General features: G+C 40.4%; 1 protein-coding gene and 1 pseudogene across 3 annotated transcripts in view; one reads left to right on the forward strand and one right to left on the reverse strand.

Annotated features, from left to right (window-relative positions):
• Window positions 1-13749, reverse strand: part of ARMH3 (armadillo like helical domain containing 3) — a 183267-nt gene that overhangs the window by 69136 nt on the left and 100382 nt on the right. The window lies entirely within an intron of this gene.
• On the forward strand, window positions 5096-5461 carry LOC116573572 (annotated as a pseudogene).

Here is a 13749-nt window from a genome sequence, read left to right on the forward strand (position 1 = left end):
AGAGAGAGAGAGAGAAAAGGAAGCAGGCTCCCCTCTGAGCAGAGAGCCCAACGTGGGGCTTGATCCCAGGACCCTGGGATCATGACCTGAGCTGAAGGCAGAGGCTTTAACCCACTCAGCCACCCAGGCGCCCCAAGTACATAAATCTTTAAAGCAAATAAACCACCACTCGAACACCACTACCAACTTAATAATTTAAGGATGGGGGAAGAGGTAGCTTGACAGCAGTTCACTTCAAGTTTTAGTGGGACCTAAGCTTGTAATGGACCAGCAACACAATTCAGCTGCTGAAAAACTAATGCAATTGGAGCCTGCAAATACAATGTGTCCAGATCCTGGGTGCTAATAGTCTCCCACAAACCTAAACTACTCCAAGCATATCTGGACCCAGCTCTAGGTGTCATTCAATACAATAAACATTTACTGAATGCTTATTTGGGATGAGGCATGCCCTAACCCCAATACTTTAGGAGGTAAACTGAGAAGTTAGAATATGTCTAAAAGATAATCACAGTATGCCAAAGATTTTAAGACCATGACATATGATGAACAACTGAAGGAAGAGAGGATACTACAGAAGAGTAGGAATAGGTGTTGCACCTGAAGGTTCAGGTTATAAAGAGGAAGATTCCAACATAAGGAAGAGATTCTCATCATTTTAAAAAAGATGTTTTTTTTTAAATTAATCTTTACACCCAATGTGGGTCTTGAACTTATAACCCTGAGATTAAGACTTGCATGCTCCACCAAATGAGTCAGCCAGATACCCCAGAATTCTCATCATTTAAAAAACTGAATAGTCTATAGCCTAAAATATTATGCACTATTTCACTAAGTGTTCAAGAAGAGGTTGGATATGACCCCAACAAGTAAGATATATGACTTGGGAAGGAGACCAGATTAGATGGCCTCTTCAGCTCCATCAGCTTTCAGGGTTCGGTGGTCCTGGCACTGCTATCTGCAACACTGAAGTCCAGTAGAAGAAAGGAGGTATGGCACCTGGCATTCTGGTATAAATCTGATAATTTAGAGCGATTATGCTCCTATGAGCCACTCCTCTTTTTGTTTACAACATTCAAAGAAAACCAAAATTTCATCTGCTGAAGAGATGCCTATTACGTTTGCTGATAGGATAATATACTGCTACCCCATAGTAATGGCTTCCTCAACCCAATAGTAGATTAACAATCTACTGTGTTCTACATGGTTAGAAAACCAAAGTTAATTGGCCAGAGTTCCAGACCGACTTTTAGGAAAGAAAAAATGGAGAAGGAAAATTAATGGATAAGAGAAATAACTGCCCACAATTTAAAAAGACTCCTTTTTTAAGTGTCCTAGATATGGGATGGAAAGAAAGAAATTAGGAACCTGAATTATGCCTATTGATCCCATTTGTGGCTAGGATTTATAGCAGTTACAATTAGAAACCAGCATTTTGTGAACTAAGTCATGATTAAGTGTCTATACTTTCTAGCAAGAGTTCCTTTTCAAGAAGGAAAAAAGAAACCAACCATTTCTCAGGTGAAAATGAAACTTTTTGTCTTACCCTGGGATCAATAATAATTAGGGAGCACCACATCCCTAAAGAACCAAGGACAGCTGTACCAGCAAAAGCAGGCCATCTCCAGAGAGCCAGAGGATGAGAAGAACTGGCTGGGAAAAAGCAAAAGCCCAAGAATAACAGACTTCGGACTGCTAGACTCTAGCCCCTTCCCACCCCAATGACCCTACTATAAAATATGTCAAATACCTTTCTTCCTGACCTACAAAGACAGAAGCAGCAATTCTAGGTCACCTTGACTGCCCCTTTGGTTCTCAACTCCTAGCATTTAGAAAGAGTTGTAAAGACCAGGAAGCAGTAACAGAAACAAAAGAATAAAGAAACGCTCCTAAAACCAGAGGGTCTTTCTTTTTCTTTTTCTTTCTTTCTTCCTTTCTTTCTTTCTTTTTTTTTTTTTAAAGATTTTATTTTTTATTTATTTGAGAGAAGGGGAGGAGAAGAGGGAGAAGGACAAAGCAGACTTTGTGCTGAGCAGGGAGCCGGATGTGAAGCTCAGTCCTGAGATCATTACCTCAGCCAAAATCAAGAGTCCTATGCTTAGCCAACTGAGCCACTCAGGTACCCCAAAACCACGGCATCTAAAGAAAGGATCCCAAGTCAATCTCACACAAACACACCACACTTCCTCTCACTCATTCTTTCTCTGAGTCCCTCTCTTCCCAGGTTTTTGATGCTTACCTATTAAAAAACTGAAAAAAGCATAGGGTGAGAACTACTGACTAAAAGATTAGCAGAATAAAGGACATACATCACATGAATCATCTCAGATACCCATAAAAAAGTCAATGCTAAGTTTAAAACCTAATTTACCACATCACAAAATTATAGGTATGAGATCCAATTAACTATTAGTGGGACAACTGCAACCAAAGGTCTTTGCTGTGTAGATACACATCTAGAGAAACAGAATGAATGCAAAGAATGTTGTCAGACTGAGAACCTAAAAAGGAGAGAATTTGGGGGTCATTCACTCATACACAAGGGCTAGAACATTCTGACGGAAACTCACAATCATACATTTCTTCTCCAGTGCTCTCAGCAATTTCATCTGCAACTGTCTGCTTAGAATCAAGCCCTTTCAACTTACCTCAAGGCCCAGGCCTTTTTTTTTTTTTTTTAAAGATTTTATCCATTTATTTGACAAACAGAGATCACAAATAGGTGAAGAGGCAGGCAAGGGGGGGGGGGGTGGAGCACAGGGGAGGGAGCAGGCTCCCTGCTAATCAGAGAGCCCAATGCGGGGCTTGATCCCAGGACTCTGAGATCATGACCTTAGCCAAAGGCAGCCTTAATTCACTGAGCCACCCAGCTGCCCCATGGCCTGGGACTCTTTTATTTATTTACTTCTAGTCACAAGAAGCAGCTATTCTAGTATCAAACTGGCTCAGTCACGAATATAGTCCCTCCAAACCACTTCCAAAATGGTCAAGTAAGTACTTGACATAATTCATTAAGAGAAAAAAAAATCAATGTAATTAACAAGTAAAAAGACTCACTGTTCATTTTCTACAACAACATTCAAAGGTCACCAAATACATATATAAGATCTCTTCCAACTAACTCACCATTACAATTTTTCTCCAGCTGGCTATTATAATCCTATAAAACTCTAGCCTTTACAAAAGGCGAAGGCCCACACCTGGGAGGTCTCAACTGACACTCTCAGAGCATGCACCCGGAACTCACTAAACAGGTACTTCTATTTTACAGCCCAATAGCTTGATTCAGGATAAAGGGCTGAGCTCAAGGCTGACTTCTTTCTCCTAGAAGTCACACTCCAGAAACAGTCCCTTATCTGAGCCAACAAAAATAGGCCACAGTCAGCAAACCCTACATTGCTGGAAGAAAATGAAATGCAAAAGACGGGGCACAGGACAAGAATATTTTGCACAAACCAACACTGACTCTGGACATAAATGCACACACCTAACAACTCCTTAATCCATTCCACATCAAAGTATTGTGTCCTTCTCTCAAAGCTATATACCTCCAAAACAAGTGTTTACCAATCAGTGCTGCTACTTTTGCACCATACTCTTTGTTAAAAAGTTCAACATGGAAGCATCAAGAGCCAGTGAGCTCTCTATACATTTTGAGCTGTAGGCTAGTAGCTCACCAAAGAATGGAGCAGGATCTAGAATGCTGTGTTTAACACCCACGTGTGAGAAAATCTCTCACAAAGAGATGTATCTAAACTCTAAATACAGACTTTTTCCCCACTCTCACCTAGTCTTAGCTCCAGAGATAATAAAGTGAAGAGAATTAGGATCCTGTTTCTAAGGCATCCTTACATTCTCAGGAGATACATGAAATTCTCCTTTTTAGTGTACTTTTAGGCAAATAAAGTTTACTATAGTGAGTGTTGCATGTGTATGTTTAGATAGAGCTACATAAGAGTGCTATTTCTATATCTCACTGGAATTTAGTATAAATCTAAACAATTTCAGGGGCGCCTGGGTGGCTCAGTGGGTTAAAAGCCTCTGCCTTCGGCTCAGGTCAGGATCCCAGGGTCCTGGAATCAAGCCCCACATCGGGCTCTCTGCTCAGCGGGGAGCCTGCTTCCCCCTCTCTCTCTGCCTGCTTCTCTGCCTACTTGTGATCTCTGTCAAATAAATAAATAAAATATTTTTTAAAAAATCTAAACAATTTCTTTTTTTAATGAGTTTATTTTATTTTATTTTATTTTATTTTATTTATTTAACAGATAGAGATCACAAGCAGGCAGAGAGGCAGACAGAGAGAGAGAGCGCGAGAGGAGGAAGCAGGCTCCCTGCTGAGCCGAGAGCTCGATGTGGGGCTCGATGCCAGGACCCCGGGATCATGATGTGAGCCGAAGACAGAGGCTTTTACCCATTGAGCCACCCAGGTGCCCCAAATCTAAACAATTTCTAATTCTAATAAGATATATATGGTAGGCCCTACAGCAACCTCTAATCAAACAACTAAAAAAATAGTGAAAAAAAATCATTAAAGAAATTGAAGTGCTACATTGGAAAATATTCATTTAATGCAAAAGAAACCAGTTAATAAGGTACAGAGGAACACAAAAAACATGAAACACCTAACAAACTAAAAGTGAAATGGCAGACGTAAGTCCAGTTATATCAATAACAACATTAAATGTGAATGCAATAAATAACCCAATCAAAAGGCAGAGATTAACAGACTAGATAAGGTAACCAAGATCCAACCATATGCCATCCACCAGACACATTTTAGATTCAAAGTTACAAATAGGTCAAAAGTAAAGGAATGGGGGGCGCCTGGGTGGCTCAGTGGGTTAAGCCGCTGCCTTCGGCTCAGGTCATGGTCCCAGGGTCCTGGGATCGAGCCCCGCGTCGGGCTCTCTGCTCAGCAGGGAGCCTGCTTCCTCCTCTCTCTCTGCCTGCCTCTCTGTCAACTTGTAATCTCTCTCTCTGTCAAATAAATAAAATCTTTAAAAAAAAAAAAAAAGTAAAGGAATGAAAAAAAGATATGTCATGACAGAAATGAAGGCAGAGATAATTCAACAATAAAAACTGGGCACTGGAGCCCATGGCCGCCTCATTGGAGCATGGCAAACCAACCAAGGGGAAGCCCTTTAAACTCCTAGGAATTCTGTATGCCAAAAACATTCTCTGTGCACAGGATTCAATACTGTATGGCTCATTAGGGTCTGCTGTGGCTGGTCCTGGACATTGAGAAGATCATGTGATGTTGGCGTAGGAGGATTTATCTTGGTGACTTTGGGATGTTGGTTCCTTTTAGGTATAATTACACAAAGCTAAGAATCCTGGAAGAACTGCCAGAGAAAGAATTAAAAATAAGATTTTATACGAAAGTACCCACCTTGATCCTGAAAGAAAACAAACCAACAGCAGTAGTAGCAAACGAGCAGTTGCCTCTGATGTCACGTTGTAAATAATACCATTCTGTATCTCTGGTCCCTTCTAGGTCCACCTAGAGCCAAGGGAACTGAATAAAGCTGGATATGGAAGGGAGTTGCTTTCTAGAATGAAGTCCCATGCAAATCATCAAAATGAAGGCTGGTAAGACCTCCAGACTTGTAAAATAATAGCAATTTTTTTAAAAGATGATAATAATGAACACTTACATAGCATTGACTGTGCTAGGTATTGACGGTGTGCCAGGTACTACTCCAAGTGCTTTACATATATTGTCATTTAATCATCTCAGCAATGACCCACATTCCATGAGGAAACTCAAAGCAAAGAGTGGTTTAAAAATGTATCCAAAGTAAGTGGTAGAGCTTAGACTCAAACTCAGAGAACCGAACTCTATATAGAGTCCCTGCTCTTAACCACTACGTTGTGCCGTATCTTAAATAAACAGAGCAATGAACAAACCTAAAAAACAAAACTGAACAGAGACATACAGAAAAAATATGGAGTCTCAAATTCTATACTCAACAGTTAATTCAGCCTGATTTCAATTAACAAATCAGAACTGTGGTTAAGTCAAAAAAGCAGAGTGGGTGCTGGAATAGACACATGCAGAAAAGTGAATCTGGAGCTTCACCTTACACCATATATAAAACTTTCCTTAAAATGTATCAAAGACCTAAATGTAAGAGCTAAAACTATAAAACTCTTCAAAGGAAACATAAGAAAGCTGCAGGACTTGAATTGTCAATGATTGCTTGGATGACACCAAAAGCATGGCCAACAAAAGAAAAAAACAGATAAGCTGGACTTTATCAAAATTAAAAACTTTTATAAATCAAAGGACACAATCAACAGAATGAAAGGGAATCTACAGAAAAAAAAATCTGTAAACCATCTACTTCATAAGAGATTGGAATCCAGAATATATAAAAAATTCTTAGAACTCAACAACAAAACAGCCAAACAACCCAATTTAAGAACTGGCAAAGGATACGAATAGACATTTCTCCAAGGAAGATAGACAAATAACCAATAAACACATAAAAAAGATTACCAATACCACTAGTCATTATGGAAATGCAAGTCAAAACTGCAATTCAATACCACTTCATACCCATTAGGATAGCTATTTCCAAAAAATAGAAAATAACAAGTATCAGCCAGGGTATGAGAAACTGGAATCCTTGCACAATACTGGTGGGAATGCAAAATGGTGCAGCTGATATGGAAAAGGGTATGGTGATTTCCCCCCAAAATTAAAAATAAAATGATCATATGATTCAGCAATCCACTTCTGGGTATATACCCAAAAAAAGAAAAAGCAGGTTCTCAAAGATTTGTATACTATGTTCAGAGAAGCATTGTTTTTAATAGCCAAAAAGTGGAAGCAATGCAAGGGTCCATCACTGGATAAATGATAAATGTGGTATAGATACAATGGAATATTATTCAGTCTTTTTTTTAAAAAGTGGGGGCAGGGCGCCTGGGTGGCTCAGTGGGTTAAGCCGCTGCCTTCGGCTCAGGTCATGATCTCAGGGTCCTGGGATCGAGTCCCGCATCGGGCTCTCTGCTCAGCAGGGAGCCTGCTCCCTCCTCTCTCTGCCTGCCTCTCTGCCTACTTGTAATCTCTCTCTGTCAAATAAATAAATTAAAAAAAATCTTTAAAAAAAAAAAAAAAAAAAACGTGGGGGCAGAAGGGGTGCCTGGCTGGCTCAGTCAGTGGAGCATGGGACTCTTGATCTTGGGACTGTGAGTTCAAGTCCCATGCTGCGTGTAGAGATCACTTAAAGAAAAAAAAAAAAAGAAGGAAATCATGATATATGATATAACATGGAAGGACCTTGAGGATATTATGCTAAGTAAAATATGCCAGGCACAGAACGACAAATATTGTTTAATTCCTCTTATAAATACGTTCCTTGAGTAGTCAAACTCACAAACACAGAAAGTGGAATGGCAACTGCCAGGGGCTACAAGAGGAGAGAACAAGGAGTTACTTTTTCATTTCAGTTGAAGAATATGAAAAAGATGCCTCATGGTAATGGATGCACAACACTATGGATGCACTTAATGTCAAAGAACTGTAGAAATGGTTAAAATAGTAAATTTTATATTATGCTAATTTTCTTTAAAAAAAGCAAAGTGAGGGGGTGCCAGGGTTGTGAGATCAGCTGCTGTACTGGGCTCTGTGCTCAGCATGGAGTCTGCTCTAGATTCTCTCTCCCTCTCCTGTCCCTTCCCCTCCCACACTCTCTTGGGCTCTCTCTCTCCAATAAATAAATAAATCTTTTTTTTTTAAGATTTTATTCATTTATTTGACAGACAGAGATCACAGGTAGGCAGAGAGGCAGGCAGAGAGAGAGGAAGGGAAGCAGGCTCCCCGCTGAGCAGAGAGCCCAATGCAGGCAGGGCTGGATCCCAGGACCCCAGGATTATGACCTGAGCTGAAGGCAGAGGCCTTAACCCACTGAGCCACCCAGGCGCCCCTCCAATAAATAAATCTTTAAAATAATAATGATGATGATAAATCAAAAAAATTTTAAAAGGAAAGCGGAAAAGACCCCAAGAGAATTTCAGATTGAGGGAAATATATAAAACTAAAGTCACACTCACCTGAAATCACAGCAGCCCCAACTAAAAATCTTAATATTCCATTACAAATATCTGGATCTCTTCAACCAAGACTTCTTTACTGTACTGTAGTTCACCAAACCTAGCTATGACCTAACGCAAAACCTCACTCTGCAGCATAAACCAAGTTAGGGGAAAACAGACGATTAGCCACATGGGATTCAGTGTTTGTTTTTTTATTTCTAGCTGTCCTCTTAAGAGATCAGAGAACAGCAACTATTAGAATAATATGTAATGCTCCCAGTCACTGGGGAAACGATATTATACCAGCCTCATTTTGGTGCGTTGTTTTAATCTGCATAATGCTTTTTATTCTCTGTAATGGGAGATCAGCAGGGTCTGCTTAACAGAAGAAAGGTCATTACTGACAAATTCTAACCCAGGGGATAATCTGAGCCTGCCTGTCTGCCACTTTTGAGCAGACAACTGGTTTAGAAGCTTATTTTCATGTACTTCTTGCTATTCAAGAATCATCAGCCCAATGCCTCTGCTCCTGTCATTGGACTGCTTTGGTCCACATTTTTCACTATACTACATTGCATCCTTCAGCTAAAGCGCTGGTGTCAAACTGTTCCTCCTCTCAACTCACCAGTATCCATTCTGATAAAAGAACTGTGACTCAAAGGCAAATTCTGTAACCTAAACAGGTTCATGGGCAAGCGGATTTGGACGGACTCTGCCTAGCTGAGACCTCACATTCCCTTTCCAACCCTAATTGCAACCATCAACAGTGAATGTGCGCTTCCCTGATTACCGCCTGAGGGCTTTTTCTCCATGACATTCAGAATTCTATATGCAGCCTGCTCCAAAGGGTGCTATGCTCAATGAACTCCCCTATCAGAGGCTGCTGAGAGCTATTCTTGTTCCCCAGCCTCCCTAGCAGAGTGTACATTTAAAGCTTTCCTCCTCCTCCTCCTCCTCCCCCTCCTTTTTTTTGAGGGAATATTTTTTAGGATGAAGGAAAACAGCTACATAAGCACATAAGCAGGAAGTGGGGGAGGACTACTTGAGCACTGAAACAAAGAGATCGTGGAGCAAAGAGAGGGACAAGAGGCAAACTTACAAGGTGAACAATTAAGACACTTATAAAGAAATGCACTAAAACCTCATTCCAAACCCCAAGCTTGTCACTAACCACAGCAATATCTAAAAAGTCACTCTTGTCAACCCTTGGAGGCCTAATGGATAAGAAGGCATTGCCAAAGTAAAACTAAACTTTAGTGCACTCCTAATACAGGAAAAATTTAATATATTAATCACAGAGTTAAAACTTCATCCACCTTAAGAAAATAACAGATCAGGAAAAAACCTATTTGCAGTGATTCAGCCACTATTTCTGTGAGCAACCAGAGAATAGGACTGTGAACGTGGTGCTAATAAAATGCTAATTAAGTGAAAAGCATTAAGATGTTAACTTCCGTAGATTCATTAAGGGCTTCAAATTACTTACCTTGAAAGTTGTTTGATTAGAAGAAGGTCAGATTTTAGTCTAACATTTTTCTTTTTCTCTTTTGACTAATTAGGTTAATAGTCAGCAGACATCTTCCTAAAGTACAGGATCTCGCTAGGGTAACCTGCTAAGTGGTGGCAGGAGATACTTAACATAAAAGTCTCCAAGCAAAACCTCCCAAATGCTTTCCTTCCAGTCCTGCATTTGGCCCCTCAGAGTATTTTTCCTTTGTGGACTGAAAGGTCCCCCAATGATAAGTCCGTGATCAAAGGAGCGAGACTGATAGAAAGCAAAGGTCAAGCAAAGCTTTATTTTGCGCCAAGCATCGAGAATCAAACCGATAGTCAAACCAACCAGTCAGGGCTGTCTCTTACAAAGAGGCGACCCCTCCCTGCCTTACAGACTAACTTTTATAGAGCAAAGGCCATGTGGTTGGGCCTGGCCATGTGCAGGTGGCCAGTGAGATTGTAACACACAAAGAAAGCTGCATAGTCATGCTAGGTCACACATGGTGGCCAATTGAATTACAATTTATCTTGTAGATATTTGAACTAGCCTATCACCTTGGTCAGAATTGGCGCCCAAATGGCGGGGACCCACACTCCTTGGTAGCTAGGAAGACAGTATGCACACCCCACTGATTGGGTGTCTCCACCTGGCCTGACCCGCCCTAGTATTTGGGCTTTATTACCTGGGCCTGATTTCCTGGACTTGCTTTTAAGTAAGTTCTCTGAGGGAGGAGGGGTAGGGTCAGTTTAAGTTTTACTGCATAAACAACAAAATCACTGTTTAACCAGATGGAGTTGCTCTGGCTAAATAGGCCCTTACAGGACCAGCTGATCTGTGAAGGCAGCTAAAGTAACAATTATACAAAGTAGAATTTTAAAGTAATATTTTATTTTTCTTGTGGCAAAACAAAGGAACAACTCACCTATGGGAAGGAACAAACACAGGGCCCTGTACATTACTGACATCAGGTATTTCAATAAAAATAGCAATTTCGAGGCACCTGGCTGGCTCAGTCAGTACATTCATCTCAAGGTCATGAGTTCAAGCCCCACGTCAGGCATGAAAGCTACTTAAAAATAAATCGTTTCTCAAAAACACTAATTTGGAAAAACATTCACGCCCCTATGTTTACTGCAGTATTATTTACATTGGCCAAGATATGGAGGCAACCCAAGTGTCCATCAAGAGATAAACGGATAGGGGCGCCTGGGTGGCTCAGTGGGTTAAGCCGCTGCCTTCGGCTCAGGTCATGATCTCAGGGTCCTGGGATCGAGTCCCGCATCGGGCTCTCTGCTCAGCAGGGAGCCTGCTTCCCCCTCTCTCTCTCTCTCTCTCTGCCTGCCTCTCTGCCTACTTGTAATCTCTGTCTGTCAAATAAAATAAATAAAATCTTTAAAAAAAAAAAGAGAGATAAACGGATAAATTTGTGGTATGTATACATATATATTCACATACAATGGAATATTACTCAGCCATTAAAAAAGACTGAGCTCTTGCCACTGACAACAACATAGATGAACTTAGAGGGTATTATGCTAAGTGAAATAAGTCAGACAGAAAAAGACAAATACTATATGATTTCACTTACATATGAAATCTAAAAACCAAAACAAATAAGCAAACAAACAAAAACAGACCATAAATACAGAGAACAAACTGGTGGTTGCCAGATGGGTGTGGGAAGGGGGATGGATATTATAGGTGAAGCAGATTAAGAGGTACAAATGTGCAGTTACAAAATAAAAGCAAAGATGAAAAGTACAGCATAGGGAATATAATCAATAATACTGAAATAACTATGTATGGTGAGAGATGATAACTACACTTATCATGGTAAGCACTGCACTATGGATAGAATTGTTGAGCTGCTACGCTGTGCACCTAAAACTGATAGAACACTGTATGTCAACTATACTTCAATTTAAAAAACAGCAGCTTCTAAGCAGCTGCATTTTAAGAATCTGAAGGATCAAACAGGAAGAGAGAGACAAATTGTTTAAACACAAATAACTCTGACAATTAAAGAACTGGCATGACTAAGGCACGAAAGACAAGTGAAAAGCAAACAGACTGACACTTGAGTAAATTTAGGCCTCTAAGCATGTGGAAGCACTTTGAATTTTCACTGTCACAATCTAAACTCCAAAGAACATTAAAGTCTGCTGCCTTTCTGCTGCCTTTCACCTGCTGGTAAGATACTATGTTAGGGTTGCCATTAGATATACTGCATCCCAGAAGATTCCAAAGACTTAACTTGTAGCTGTCATCAACCACCAAACCAGCTTGAGGTCCTCTCAGCTGTTAGATGTCTGATAATTTCACATGCAACCCAAACATTTTCCAGGGTTATCGAAGAACATACTATAGAAGAGGTGGCTAAGAGTTCATTTACTCTGCCTTAGAATCTTTTCCAGCTGTGAGATCAGTACCAATAATCTCTCTAAGAACAGAAGAAAGTGTTGCACACTATCACAGTTTTACTTCTAAGTCTTTGTATACTTTATCCTTATTAATAAGCTTGGTGGCCAATAGTTAAACATCCCATAGTATCCCCGGGAGACCCATGGGTCCAATTTTCTGACAGTTTCTTGTTTTCTAAACCACCCTAAGTTAGTAGTGTCATGGATGCACAACACAAGCTCTTAGAAAAAACTGAAGGAGCGTAAGGCAGCACTCATTACTGCTGGAGTGGATTGCAGACTTGGGCATACCACATTTCACCCTCAGCTAAGAGAACACTAACTCTGAGAAAAGAAACTCCCTATACCACCCTCGTTCAAAGCATCAAAATCTACCTAAAGCAAAACATCTTTCCAGGTTAAGGATAACATCTTAACTTTCATAGAAGGGACAAATGAAGACATACTTAGGAAACATTCTAAGGAAGGCTCAAAATGGTAATCCTAAATACAGTATGGCAATCATTCAAAAAACTAAACAGAATTATCATATGATGTACCAATTCCACTTCAAGGTATATGCTTTTCAAGAGAAGTGAAAGCAGGGACTGGACAGATATTTGTACACCCATGTACAAATAACCAAAACACAATGACCAAAAGTGGTAGCAACCCTCTTGGGATTTCATCAATGGAAGAATGGATTAAAAAAACATGGCATAGGGGCGTCTGGGTGGCTCAGTGAGTTAAGCCTCTGCCTTTGGCCCAGGTCATGATTTCAGGGTCCTGGGATAGAGTCCTGCATCAGGCACTCTGCTCAGCAGGGAGCCTGCTTCCCCCTCTCTCTCTCTCTGCCTGCCTCTCTGCCTACTTGTGGTCTCTATCTGTTAAATAAATAAATAAAATATTTTAAAAAAACATGGCATATACATACAATGGGATATTAATCAGCCTTTAAAAGGAAGGAAATTCTGACCCATACTACAAAAGGGATGACTCTTAAATACATTATGCTTCAGGCCAGTATTTTATAGTTAACTAAGTCCCGTCACATATGTTATATAATTCTCACAACTATTTCCCCATGAAGGAATTGATAATCATCTTCATTTTATAGATAGTGGAAAGAGGTCCGTAGAAGATAAATAACTTGCTCAAGGTCACAAATTGAGTGGTAGAGACAAAAAAAAAAAAAAATGTTTTAAAGATTTTATTTATTTGACAGAGATCACAAGTAGGCAGAGAGGCAGACAGAGGGGGGAAGCAGGCTCCCTGCTGAGCAGAGAGCCCAATGTAGGGCTCCATCCCAGGACCCTGGGATCATGACCAGAGCCAAAGGCAGAGGCTTTAACCCACTGAGTCACCCAGGTGCCCCAAGACAAAAATTTTAAATCCAGCTTCTCTAACTAAAATTTCCATGCTCCTTTCAGTACATCATGCTGACTGTTCTTTTTACCTCCATGGTAGCCTTGGAGGCAACTCAATGGGAGCCATTATGACATGAAAGAAGGAGCCCTGGGGTGCTGGGCTGGCTCAGTCCAGGTGTCTGGCTGGATCAGTCCGTGGAGCATATGGCTCTTGATCTTAGGGTTGGGAATTTGAGCCCTAAATTGAGTGCAGAGATTACTTAAAAATATACACTGGGGAGGGTATGTGTTATGGTTTGCCAGACAACAACTGTGGGATTTCCTGAAATTCACAATATCTTTAAGACTCTGTTTTCTCATTGGTAAAAAGTATTTTTTTAAAAAAGTTTATGACACACTCTATGGAGTTTGAATATTGAAGAAGATTGTATATAAAAGAGCACAAAAC

This window comes from Mustela erminea, chromosome 14, assembly GCF_009829155.1.
Source record: "Mustela erminea isolate mMusErm1 chromosome 14, mMusErm1.Pri, whole genome shotgun sequence".
NCBI classification, from domain to species: Eukaryota; Metazoa; Chordata; class Mammalia; order Carnivora; family Mustelidae; genus Mustela; species Mustela erminea.